Raw genomic sequence first — 13339 nt, 5'->3', positions numbered from 1 at the left:
CATAAACCGCCAAGGCGGCACAAAGAGCAGAGCAGCAATGGCAGAACCCACAAAGATTCTTTGCTGGGCGGAGAAGCGTGCAAGCGCTCTGTCAGCAATATTCATTCCGGGAGTGGACAACTGGGAAGCAGACTTCCTCAGCAGACACGACCTAAACCCAGGAGAGTGGAGTCTCCACCAGGAGGTCTTCACTCTGGTGACAAGTCTTTGGGGGGTTCCCCATATAGACATGATGGCGTCTCACATCAACAAGAAAATTCTGAAGTATTGTTCCAGGTCCAGGGACCCTCAGGCCGTTATGAAAACCGCGTCTCTGTTTGTCCTTTATGCTCCCAATAAGATTGGGTGTCCTGCTTCCAAGCAGACCATTGCCCGCTGGATATGTCAGACGATTCAGCAGGCTCATTCCATGGCTGGTTTGCCGTTACCGAAATCTGTGAAGGCCCATTCCACTAGGAAGGTGGGCTCATCCTGGGTGGCTGCCCGGGGTGTCTCGGCATTGCAACTTTGCCGAGCTGCTACTTCGTCGGTGTCAAACACGTTTGCTAAGTTTTACAAGTTTGATACCTTGGCCGATGAAGACCTAAAGTTTGGTCAATCCGCACTCTCCCTCCCGCTATAGAGCTTTGGTATAAACCCCATGGTTCTTTTGGTGTCCCCAACATCCTCTAGGACGAAATAGATAATGGGTTTTTAATAACTACCGGTAAATCCTTTTCTATGAGTCCGTAGAGGATGTTGGGCGCCCGTCCCAGTGCGTACTGTATCTGCAGTTTAGTTCTGGTTACACACAGGTTGTGTTATGGTTTCTTCAGCTTGTTTTGTTGAATTTTGTTCATGTCCGTTGGCATGTGTTCAGTTGAATGCCATGTTATATGGCATGTTTATGGCGTGAGCTGGTATGATGCTCACCTATATTGTTAATTCATTTCCTCGAAATGTCCGTCTCTCTGGGCACAGTTCCAAACTGAGTCTGAGGAGGGATATAGAGGGAGGAGCCAGGTCACGCCCCTTTGAAAGTCTTAAAGTGCCCATGCCTCCTGCGGATCCGTCTATACCCCATGGTTCTTTTGGTGTCCCCAACATCCTCTACGGATTCATAGAAAAGGATTTACCGGTCGGTATTAAAATCCTATTTTATTGATGGTTTACATAGGGTGAAGCCCAATTAAATTATATTAAAGTCAAAGATACAGAGGGAGAAGAGAAGTATGTGACTGATATAAAGGCAGAATATATAGAGCGAGAAGAAGAGACGTATGTGACTGATATAAAGGCAGAAGATATAGAAGGAGAAGAAGAAACGTATGTGACTGATATAAAGGCAGAAGATATAGAGGGAGAAGAAGAGACGCATGTGAGGGGTGATCAGCAGTGTAAGGAGGAGGAAATTCCTACAGATATCAGCACAGGTGAGTAATTAACACTTATTACAGAAAAGAGTCACATATTCTCCTTGCTCAGTCCCTACAACTATCTCTTATCCTACACCCTCCTCCGTCAGTACAGACTAATGAGGAATATGCATTTTCCCAGTGTGGAGTCAGGAGCCATCAGCCCCTATTATACTCCTGCTCTCCCCTCACATCATGTCACTGTGTGTTACCAGCCCAGAGATCTGACCAGTCTCCTCCCCACACTCTCTGGTGTGTCTCATACATCAGGAGCCATCAGCCCCTATTATACTCCTGCTCTCCCCTCACATGTCACTGTGTGTTACCAGCCCAGAGATATGACCAGTCTCCTCCCCACACTCTATGGTGTGTCTCATACATCTGGAGGCATCAGCCCCTATTATGCTCCTGCTCTCCCCTCACATCATGTCACTGTGTGTTACCAGCCCAGAGGTCTGACCAGTCTCCTCCCCACACTCTATGGTGTGTCTCATACATCTGGAGCCATCAGCCCCTATTATACTCCTGCTCTCCCCCTCACATCATGTCACTGTGGGCCACCAGCCCAGAGATCTGACCAGTCTCCTTCCCACACTCTCTGGTGTATCTCATACATCAGGAGGCATCAGCCCCTATTATGCTCCTGCTCTCCCCTCACATCATGTCACTGTGTGTTACCAGCCCAGAGGTCTGACCAGTCTCCTCCCCACACTCTATGGTGTGTCTCATACATCTGGAGCCATCAGCCCCTATTATACTCCTGCTCTCCCCCTCACATCATGTCACTGTGGGTCACCAGCCCAGAGATCTGACCAGTCTCCTCCCCACACTCTCTGGTGTATCTCATACATCAGCAGCCATCAACCCCTATTATACTCCTGCTCTCCCCCTCACATCATGTCACTGTGTGTTACCAGACCAGAGATCTGACCAGTCTCCTCCCCACACTCTCTGGTGTATCTCATACATAGCTCAGGAAATAAAGATAAAAAGATAAGTTTTAAACCCATAAGAAGAGCAAATAAATTTGGCCCAAAAATAGATCCATGCCCAGTAAATTAGTCCCAGTTGGCACATGTTACAATAGGAAACAAACTCTGAGTGTCTCTAACAGTCTTACTTCTTTAGCATATTACTTCGAGACGGAAGACAACTCCTCCGGGATTGGTTTAGGTAAAGCGTCATGAAGGACTATCAACAGGAATGTCCCACTTTCTCAAACATCCTAGGGGATACTGGGATGGTCTTGGTACCATGGGGTATAGATCGGGTCTATTGGAGCCTGCACTTTAAAAAATAATTAGTGTGTGCTGGCTCCTCCCCTCTATGCCCCTCCTGCAGACTCAGTTTAGGAAAATGTGCCCAAGGAGCCGGGTGCATTCTCTGGAGCTCCAGAGAGTTTTCTTCAGAATGTATTTTAGTTTGATGTTTTCAGGAAGGACGGGTTGGCACCAGTCTGCCTGCGTCGTGAGACTTAGGGGGGACCGGTGCCAACCTCTTGAAGGGTTAATGGTCCAGATTCCTGCTGACAGGACATAGCTCCTGAAGGGGGTTGTTTCGCTCACCCACTGCGGTGTGCGCTCTTCCTCACAACATGCTGCCACCCCTAATTGAGTGGTGAGTACAAAACCGGGGTCCCCGGTACAGATGGCTGCGTTAGGGCAGCGGGCACACATCTTAAGTGCTGCTGCTGTTCCTCTATGCAAGCCCACACTGGCACTGACGCTGAAAAGGGGTTTTAATGCCATTTTCTTTGCAAATTAGAAAAGTGCACCTTTGAGGTACCCTCCATCTCCTTTCTCTGTTATGTCATCTCCAGACAGGAGCTACAGATGGATTCAACCAAAGTCCAAGCGATTCATGATTGGACTCTTCCTACCACTCTAAAAGGGATCCAACGATTTCTTGGCTTTGCCAACTTTTACAGGAAATTTATCAAGGACTACACCACTATCATCGCCCCAGAAACCATGTTAACCAGGAAAGGAGCCAGTCCTTCGATTCAGCCACCCGAGGCTCTGAATGCCTTCACGTTCTTATAAGAGGGCTTTATGTCCGCTCTAAGTCTTTGCCAACCTGATCTCAGTCGCCCCTTTCAGGTGGAAGTTGATGCTTCTTCGGTGGGAGTCAGGGCGGTTCTTTCTCAGCTCTTTGAAGATAAGAAAAGTCATCCTTGTGCATATTTTTTTCAAAGATTCTCCCAAGCTGAGCAAAATTATGCTATTGGGGAACAAGAACTGTTGGCCATAAAATTAGCTTTTGAAGAGTGGCGATATTCATTAGAGGGTGCTCAACACCCTATCTCTGTTATCATGGATCACAAGAATCTTCTGTACCTCCAGACAGCTCGTTGTTTAAACCCATGGCAAGCCAGGTGGGCTCTCTTCTTCTCTCGGTTCTCCTTCAAACTCTTTAACCACCCAGGAACCTTATATCGAAGAGCAGATGCACTTTCTCGTTCTTTTCAAATGGATGATTCACTCAACTCCTCTGAGAAACAATTTATTCTGAATCTGGCTTCATTTCCTTCAACCCGTACTGTTCCTCTACTTCCTCCAGGGAGAACTTTTGTGGCACCAAAACTTTGCAGGAAGTTGCTTACGTGGGCTCATTCTTCATCTTTCATGGGTCATGCCGGTGGTCTTAAGACTCTCAAGTTCACCACAAAATAGGGGAAATGGGAAGAGGGAAATTAGTTGCACAGGAAAAGAAAACTGGAAGGATGCCCCTAATTTAAATAGATCATAAAATGTTCATAATTCCCAGGGGGTGCTACCACAGATCATGTCATAGTACAGGATAATGGAAAAAAGAAAGAAAAGGATCGGTCTTCGGTGCACAAGGATTTAAATATAACTTTTAATTGCTCCGTTAAAAGCGAGTAACGCCTTATGTTATTGCATATGTTGCTGAATAGCTAGTATGTGAAATATTAAAACCACAAATAACAAATGTGTGAAAGTATGACAACACTGTGAATTATAAAAGAAAAAAATCAAATAAACATAAATTTGTTAAAAAACTGAGCGTCTGTTTGATGTCTGTTCTATTAAATCACTGTCTTAACTTGTGTCAGTATTAGTTTGTGATTAATTTATACTTATGTTCTACATTGACACAGTTGTATTTAAATTGTTGCTTTAGTGCAGGGGTGGGAACCTTTTTTCTACCAAGGGCCATTTGGATATTTATAATACCCTTCGGGGGCCATACAAAAATTCTCAACTTAAAAATTAGCTTGCCCCCAGTCAGTAGTTATGCCCCATTAGATATGCCCCCAGTCAGTAGTTATGCCTTATTAGATATGTCCCCAGTCAGTAGTTATGCCCCATTAGATATGCCCCCAGTCAGTAGTTATGCCCCATTAGATATGTCCCCAGTCAGTAGTTATGCCCCATTAGATATGTCCCCAGTCAGTAGTTATGCCCCATTAGATATGTCCCCAGTCAGTAGTTATGCCCCATTAGATATGTCCCCAGTCAGTAGTTATGCCCCATTAGATATGTCCCCAGTCAGTTGTTATGCCCCATTGTTATACCCTCCCGGCTGCTGCTGAGGGGAAGGAGGCGGGTGCCCGGTATCTCCCTCGGTTAGGTGAGCCTGGCCGGGCCGGATCAAGTGGCTTTGCGGATCTTAAACGGCCCGCAGGCCTGAGGTTCCCCACCCTTGCTCTAGTGCTTAGAAGAATGTCTTTGGCACAGTGCCCAGACTCTCTGTAACCTGAATATGAATTATATGCTACAGTTTTGGACAAAGTAATAGAACAGACATCAAACAGACGCTCAGTTTTTTAACAAATTTATGTTTATTTGATTTTTTTCTTTTAGAATTCACAGTGTTGTCATACTTTCACACATTTGTTATTTGTGGTTTTAATATTTCACATACTAGCTATTCAGCAACATATGCTATAACCCGCTTTTAACGGAGCAATTAAAAGTTATATTTTAAATCATTGTGCACCGAAGACGGATCCTTTTCTTTCTTTTTTCCATTATTCTGGACTCTTAAGTTCATTCAGCGCTTCTACTGGTGGCCTCATCTTAAAACGGATGTCTTTGATTTTGTAGCAGCCAGTTCCAAGTGTGCTCAACATAAAAGTCCATGAACATCTGCCTTGGGTCTTCATCCATTTCCAACACCTCAAAATCCTTGGACTCACATCTCTATGGATTTCATAACTGATTTGCCAGTTTCCAGAGGGCACAAAACCATTTGGGTCATTGTGGAACGATTTTCCCTCTGCTCCTCAGCTATCCAAATTGTTTTTCTCATAGATTTTCCGTTTGCATGGCCTCCCACAGGAAATAGTTTCTGATCAGGGTCCTCAATTCATTGCCAAGTTCTGGAAAGCTCTCAGCACTGTCCTAGGAATCAAGTTGAACTTCTCTTCAGCCTACCATCCCCAGACTGACGGACATACTGAAAGAGTCGACCAAGATCTGGAAACTTTCTTACGGATGTTCATGTCCCCTGCTCAGGATGACTGGATGGATTGCCTCCCATTTGCTGAGTTTGCATACAATAACCTATATCATTCTTCAACCAATTCCACTCCTTTCTTCATTAACTATAGTTTTCATCCACGAGTTCCTTCCTTCTAATCTCTACCACCTCTTGAGGTTCTTGCTGCTGAATCCACTCTTCGTCAGTTCACTAAGATTTGGGGAAAAATTCATAAGGCGTTAACTTAAGACTTTCCAGAAATAAAAGACCTACGCTGATCGGAAACGTAGGGCTGCTCCTAGTCTCAAAGTGGGAGATCGTGTTTGGATATCCACCAGAAAACTCAGACTAAAAGTTCCTACCAAAAAGTTTGCTCCAAGATTCATTGGTCCATACCCTATTAAAAGAGCGTTGAAACCTGTTTCTTACAAGGTGAAACTGCCTCCCTATTTGAAAATTCCCAATGCCTTTCACATTTCTCTGCTAAAGCCTCTTGTACTAAATCATTTTTGGGCAGCTTTCCCTTAACCTCCCAAGGTTCAAGCTGCTCAAAATGAGGAATTTGAGGTTCATAAGTTACTTGACTTCCGCAAGAGGTATGGTCGTCTCCAGTATCTCATAGATTGGAGGGGATATGGTCCAGAGGAAAGATCTTGGTTGGCTGCAGAGGATGTTCATGCTCCGAGAGTTGTGTCTTTCATGCCAAGAATCCCACTAAGCAGCGTGGGTGTTCGGAGACCACCCTAAAAAGGGGGTTACTGTCAGTATCTGGAGTCTTACCACCGGTTCTGGTCCCTGTGGCCTTCCTCTTAGCTGGCTGGTGTCGCTGCAATGGATAGGAGCTACAGCAGCAAGGTCCTCCTGGGCGGCTGCCGGGTGTCTGGAGGCTGGGGTCCGGGTACTGGGGAGCGAAGCATGGCAGCCGGAGGTGTCTGTTTCCAAGTGTCCTGTTTCTGGCGTGCGGCGTCTGGGAGGCTGAGGCCAGCGGTAGTGGCTGTGTGCTGGTTCCACATGTGTCCTCTGTGCATGGAGCCACCATGTTGGAGACCAAGCCAAGCCAATAGATATCCCAGTTTGCGTCCAGCCAATCCGGTGCAGTCTTCCCTTATAAAAAGGGGTTGATGCTTAGCTATGGTGCCAGTGCTTCAAGTTACTTGCTGCTGTAAGGTGCTCAAGCTGCCAGGTTAACCCCTGGTAAGCTGTTGTGGTCGCTCTGTGGGCGCTCTGTGGGCAGTTCTGTTATTGCAGTCCTTTGCTCCCAGTCCACCTGCTCTTGCGGTTTAACCACTGGGTCCTCTATCTGGTAGAGGGTCTCTGTTTGCTGATGGTGCTCACAGCGATACTCTCTTCAGCCTTGTTTAAAAATCACAAGTCATCTCTTCATTCCGTGTTCTTTAGCATTATTTACAAATCACAAGTCACTTCTTCATTCAGTGTTCTTCAGCATCGTTTACAAGTCACTAACCTTTCATCTTTCAGAATTCACTCAGACTTCTCTCCTAATCGTTGTGTATGATTGAGGTCTCATTAAAACTCAATTAATCTTTCTTCAGTGTATCGTTCTCGGTCATTGGCCCTCATTCCGAGTTGTTCGCTCGGAGATTTTCATCGCATCGCAGTGAGAATTCTCTTAGTGCGCATGCGCAATGTTCGCACTGCGACTGCGCCAAGTAACTTTACTATGAAGAAAGTAAGTTTACTCACGGCTTTTTCATCGCTCCGACGTTCGCATTGTGATTGACAGGAAATGGGTGTTACTGGGCGGATGCACGGCGTTTTAGGGGCGTGTGGCTGAAAACGCTACCGTTTCCGGAAAAAACGCAGGAGTGGCCGGGGAAATGGTGGGTGTGCCTGGGCGAACGCTGGGTGTGTTTATGACGTCAGCCAGGACCGAAAAGCACTGAACTGATTGCACAGGCAGAGTAAGTCTGAAGCTACTCAAAAACTGCTAACTCGTTTGTGATCGCAATATTGCGCATACATCGGTCGCACATTTAAGAAGCTAAGATTCACTCCCAGTAGGCGGCGGCTTAGCGTGTGTAACTCTGCTACATTCGCCTTGCGATCGAACAACTCGGAATGAGGGCCATTGTCCTCATTGCCTACCCCTCTACATCTTCGGGCCTGTCTTCAATCCATGAGTAAGAACTACATTCAGCCACCTCATTTCCTTCCTTTGCCGCTAGCTGCTCCCTTAGTCAATTATCAGTCATCAGATCCCCAACTCAAACCAAGCGTGACATGGAAGAAGGGGAATTCCTGGTATCTCTGAATATTAAAGATGCGTATCTTCACATCCCAATATGGCCGCCTCTTCAGGCTTACCTCAGGTTTGCACTGCAGGACAGCCACTACCAGGTCCAGCCCTTGCCTTTTGGTCTCTCAACCGCACTGAGGGTGTAATCAGGGGTGATGGCAGAGATGTTGCTACAACTCCGCAAGCAGGAAGTGAACATTGTTCCATACTTGGGCAATCTCATAATGGCTATATTCAGAGCACAGTTGATGGAAAAGATCTACTCACGGATCATGGGTGGATTCTCAATCTGCAGAAATCCCGCCTTGAACCTATGCAGAGGCTTCAGTTCCTGGTAATGATATTGGACACGGTGTCTCAGAAGGTGTTCCTTCCTATGGATAAGGCAAAAACAATTCAAATGATGTTACATTCCATTTTGAAGCTGAATAAAATCTCTGTACATCTTTGCATACGCTTACTGGGAAAGATAATGGCCTCCTACGACGCAATTCGGTACAGCAGATTTCATGCATGACCATTCCAGCTGGATCTGCTGGACAAATGGTCTGGGTCACATCTGCACATGCGCCAGATGATATGCCTTTCACCAAACGCCAGGATTTCCCTCTTATGGTGGTTGCTGATCTCCCTCCTGGAGGGTCGACACTTCCGAATTCAGGATTGAATTCTTTTGACAACGGATGCGAGCTTCCATGGTTGGGGTGCATTGACCCTAGGGGCTCGGTTCCAGTGAAGGTGGTCTGATCAAGTGGCTTCCCTTCCGATAAATGTTCCGGAACTCAGGGCGATTTACAATGCCCTTCTGCTGACCTCTTTCTATCCTTCAGTATCAGGCCATACAGGTATGGTCAGAAAACACACCAACTGTGGCATACATAAACCAACAAGGAGGTCCAAACAGCAGAGCTGCAATGAGGGAGGTGTCACAGTTACTCCTCTGGGTGGAGCGGATTCCCAAGGTTATTTCCGCCATATTAATTCCGGGAGGAGACAATTGGGGAGCAGACTTCCTCAGCTTACACGATCTGCACCTGGGGCAATGGGGCCTCTACCCACAAGTGTTTCAGCACATATTTCACCGGTGGGGCTACCCGCAAATCGACTTGTTGGCTTTTTCGTCTCACCAAGAAGCTTCTGCGTTACTGTTCTGGGACAAGGGATCCACAGGTCGCAGCAGTGGACGCTCTGGCGACACCGTGGATTTACCGGTTGGTGTACTTGTTCCCTCCATTTCCTTTAATTCCCAGAGTTCTCAAAGGACTTAAAGGGACAGGGCTCAGGCAATTCTGATTGCCCCAGACTGGCTCCGCAGGGCCTAGTATGCAGACATTCTAGCCTTATTACTCGAAGGCCCCTGGCCTCTGCCAATTCATGATGATCATCTTACACAGGGGCCGTTCGTCTATCCAGACTTTTCACGGCTACGTTTGATGCAATGGAAGTAGACTGTGAGGATTTTTGCCAGGAAAGAGATTCCGGGCAAGGTTATCTAGACCATGCTGCAAGCCGGGCAAATGGTCGCATCAAAACATTACCATCACATATGGAAGAAATGTGTCTCTTGGTGTGAGGGTCAACCGTATTCTGCTGTGGATTTTCATCTGGGACGTTTCTTGCACTTCCTGCAGGCTGTTGTGGATGTGGGCCTACGTTTAGGCTCCAGAAAAGTTCAAATCTCAGCCTTGTCTTTTTCTTCCAGGGAACAATTGACTGTTCTCCTAGTGGTCCAAATGTTCTTGACAGGTGTCCTTCACATTCGACCACCCTTTGTGCCTCCCACAGCGCCGTGAGTTCTCAATTTGGTTCTAGCCTTTCGCCAATCGGTTTTATTGAACCTTTCCACAAGGTGGCCATGGAGTATTTGACATGGCAGGCTATCGTGTTGTTGGCCGTGTCCTCAGTGAGGCGTGTTTTGGAATTAGGGGCCTTATCCTGTTTCATGAGGATAGAGCAGTGCATAAAACTCGCTAGACATTCTTGCCTAAGGTGGTGTCAGCATTTCATATCAATTGGCCGATGGTGGTTCTGGTTGTCACTGGCACGTCTGTTACACCAATGTCCTTGGACGTGGTTCGGGCTTTGGAGATTTATGTCCAGAGGCCAGCTCATCTCAGAAAATCAGACCCGCTTTTTGTTCTCTATGATTCTTCAAAGATTGGTTGTCCTGCTTCGAAGCAGTCTATTGCGTATTGGATCAGGCTTACGATCCAACAGGCTCAGTCTTCGGCGGCTTTGCCGCTGCTGAGGTTTGTTCAGGCCCACTCCACACGGTCAATGGGTTATTCCTAGGCATCTGCCCAGGGTGTCTCGGCTTTGCAGTTATGCCGGGCAGCTACTTGGTCGGGTTCGAACACGTTAAGTTTTAAAGCAGGCCTGGCCAACCTGTGGCTCTCCAGATGTTGTGAAACTACACATGCCCTGCCACAGTTTTAGCATTTCCTAATAGCAAAACTGTTGCAAAGCATGATGGGACCTGTTGTTTTAAAACAGCTGGAGAGCCAATGGTTGGCCAGGCCTGTTTCTTTTTCATCCACTAGGGGTCACTGGAGTACTCTTGGGATATGGACGGGCTTCCGTAGGAACACAGCACTGAATATTTAAATTTAGTCACACTCCACCCCTCCATATCCCTGAGCACTTACTCAGTGTTTTTTCTGTGCTGAACGTGGCAACACATGCTTAGCTGAAGTCACGGTTTTGTTGAAGAAACTTTTATTTTTCATTTTTATTTTTATTTTTTCTACTGTTTGACCACATCCCTGTCCCCCTTCCAAAAGGCAGGGTCAGGGATAGTGCAGCTGCTGATTGCAGCACGGGCGTGTCGGGCCTCTCTGAAAGAGCTCCCTCACAGCCCTCACATCCTCCTGCACTGGCTGGCCGGCGCTTACTGAAAAGCCCCGTCGGAGCCTCCGCACGTCTGCAGGAGTGAGGTATGTGAAACGGGGCGGTCAGCTCCCGCTGCCGCCCCGACGGGTGGAGACATAGTGCTGGGTGACGGCAAGGAGCGGCTCCCCTCTCAGCCTCCGGCATCTTCCCGCTCAGGCGCCCGCCCATTCCACCCCGCTCAGGCGGCCGCACGTTCGTCACAGACCTCCGTGCAGGCACCGCGGCTCTCTCCACTCAGGCGCCCGCACGTTCGTCACAGACCTCCGTGCAGGCGCAGCGGCTCTCCCCTCTCAGGCGCCCGCACGTTCGGCCACAGACCTCCGTGCAGGCGCAGCGGCTCTCTCCACTCAGGCGCCCGCACGTTCGGCCACAGACCTCCGTGCAGGCGCCGCGGCTCCCCCCGCTCAGGTACCCGCCCGTTAGGCCACAGCCTCCGGCCAGGCACCTCGGAACAGCAGCGCTACCTTGGTAGCTGACACACGAGGCACATAGCGCTCTAACCCGCTGGGGGCCCACACGCTGCGCTGCCGCTGTAATAAGATAAACAGCCATTACAGGGGGGACATATCAGGGAAAATACTGCAAGAGGGATTATTACAGTATAATCAGTGAATGCAGCACTGTGATTATATGTATAAGTATAGCAGGGCAGCCATTTTTAACAGCTTCCTGTGTCTTCCTCTGTGATTCCAGAACGTTCCTGTCCTACATCTCTTCTCCACCGGAGGCGCAGGGGTGTTCGTGGGAATTTGGGATCAAATTTTATAGTACTGGCCACGTGTATTGCACTGGGCCAGATATATATACAGAGCCACCTTATTGCTATTTTACTGAGTCGTGCAGGTGTCTGTGTTTTGTGTATTGTATTGTCTGTCGCCATAATGAGTAAGGCACCAGCAAAAACTAAAAAGCATATTTGCAAAGTATGTGGCAGTGTGTTACCGGTTGGATCTACCACATGTAACGTATGTTTTGTGGATTCCGTTCAGAATACCATTTCTGCTCCGGTTTTGCAACCAATTTCATCACCGGACCCTCCGTGGGGTATGTTAGTAAATGTACTGGAGAAATTTCAGACAGAAATGACCGCTGCTCGTCTGGAGCGAGAAACGCTAAGATCTGAGTCTAGGGTGAGACCGCCAGAACTACCGGAGGCGTCTCAGCCTTGCGTAGGGTCCAAATCCATTTTGGGCAAACGGGATAATTTTCATATGTCTTATGATTTTCCAGTGTCTGCTATGTTGCAGTCTGACGATTCCATCCCAGACCTCACGGAACACGATGAGGGGGAGGAGGGCGAAGTGGAGTCAGACGGCGAGGATGTTAACAGTTCCGGCATTGATGATCTCATCAGAGCGGTACGGCAGTCGCTAAGGTTTCCTGAAGCTGAGCAGCCTCTCACCAATGATCAGGTCATATTTACTAAACGACGGAAGACGCCAGTAAGTTTTCCTGTGTCGGATTCTCTAAATCAGATGTTAGTAGAATCCAGACAGAATCCAGATAAACGGTTTTCTATACCTCGCAGATTTAAGTCTAGTTATCCGTTTCCAGAATCGGTAACGGGTACATGGGAGAATCCACCAATAGTTGATTCTTCAGTGTCAAAGCTTACCAAGAAATTAACCATACCAGTGCCATCAGCTACTACGCTTAAAGATCCGTCAGATCGTAAGATAGAAACTATGCTTAAATCCATGTATGTAGCAGCAGGTGTGATGCTAAGACCTGGATTGGTTGGCATTTGGGTCACTAAGGCGCTCATAATATGGCTTACAGAACTCAAATCGGCTTTACATGACGAAAACCTGATAATTCAGGTGAATCAAATGATTGAGGCTGTAGAGTATCTCTGTACAGCGTCTACTGACGTCTGTCAGCTCACTTCTCGTATTTCATCTTCGCTAGTTACGGCACGAAGAGCACTCTACCTGCGTACTTATCAAGCGGAGGCAGAGGTCAAACGAAGTATAGAGGCGTTGCCTTACGATGGCAAGAAGTTGTTTGGTCCAGAATTGGACGCATGGATTAAGGAGGCTACGGGAGGTAAGTCTGTGTTCTTACCATTGCCTCCACCTGCGCCAAGAAGAAGGTACGCTGGACCTTCGTTCAAATCCTTTAGACCTCAGCCCTTTCGAGGACGTGGCAGAGGATCAGCCACGCCAGCTAGACGTGGTCGAGGACGTGGTTTCCATCAAACCAACACAACTCGCCAAGACGCTAAGGTTACCGACAAGCCAGTGGCATGACGGGTTACCAGCCCATCTCGGATCTCCAATTGTGGGAGCACGCCTGCACACGTTCCATGGGGCGTGGTTCCACACGTCCGCGGAGGGCTGGATTCGCAATTTAG

The 13339-nt window shown here is 47.8% G+C and overlaps 1 protein-coding gene across 1 annotated transcript in view; it reads left to right on the top strand.

Annotated features, from left to right (window-relative positions):
* Positions 1-13339, top strand: part of LOC134984780 (zinc finger protein 585A-like) — a 126138-nt gene that overhangs the window by 743 nt on the left and 112056 nt on the right. The gene's annotated exons all lie outside the window — the stretch shown is intronic.

Source organism: Pseudophryne corroboree, assembly GCF_028390025.1.
Source record: "Pseudophryne corroboree isolate aPseCor3 chromosome 3 unlocalized genomic scaffold, aPseCor3.hap2 SUPER_3_unloc_8, whole genome shotgun sequence".
NCBI lineage: Eukaryota > Metazoa > Chordata > Amphibia > Anura > Myobatrachidae > Pseudophryne > Pseudophryne corroboree.
This window is presented reverse-complemented; position numbering and strand designations above follow the sequence as displayed.